Below are 466 nucleotides of genomic sequence, written 5' to 3'. Positions count from 1 at the left end.
CCCCCCCCCCCCCCCTATTGTAAGGATTCTTAAGATTTCTTCACCTCTCCCCCTTCCTCCTTTTGTTAGGGTTTTTATATTTTTTACTCAATATATCAATTGTTTTAACTGTAAACGAGATTTCAAAAGATTTTAAGGGATCTCAAAACATGTATGTTATTGAAAACGTTTCCAGAAGATTACAAGAGTTTTTACATATTTCAAATGATTTTAAAAGATTTAAAGTGTTTGAAGAAATTACCTACAAAGTATTGACAAAAATTACACATATTTTACAAAAGTTAAGGAGATTTCGAAAGTTTTTAGGAGATTTCAAAGGATTACGAGGGTAGTTCAATAAGTCCTTAGAATGAAGTATAAAAAGAATTTTTTTTGGGTACATTTTTTTTTATTTTTCAACATAATCTCCTTGGAGCTCTATACACTTGGTCAATCGCTTTTCAAGTTTTTTTAATCCTTCAGAAAA

At 29.8% G+C, this 466-nt stretch overlaps 1 protein-coding gene across 3 annotated transcripts in view; it reads left to right on the top strand.

Moving 5' to 3' along the window:
- LOC117180307 overlaps positions 1-466 on the top strand; it is an 8,450-nt gene that overhangs the window by 1,146 nt on the left and 6,838 nt on the right. The gene's annotated exons all lie outside the window — the stretch shown is intronic.

This window comes from Belonocnema kinseyi, chromosome 9, assembly GCF_010883055.1.
Source record: "Belonocnema kinseyi isolate 2016_QV_RU_SX_M_011 chromosome 9, B_treatae_v1, whole genome shotgun sequence".
Classification (NCBI taxonomy): domain Eukaryota; kingdom Metazoa; phylum Arthropoda; class Insecta; order Hymenoptera; family Cynipidae; genus Belonocnema; species Belonocnema kinseyi.
The sequence above is the reverse complement of the archived record's forward strand: the minus strand, read 5'-3'. Positions and strand labels throughout refer to the sequence as shown.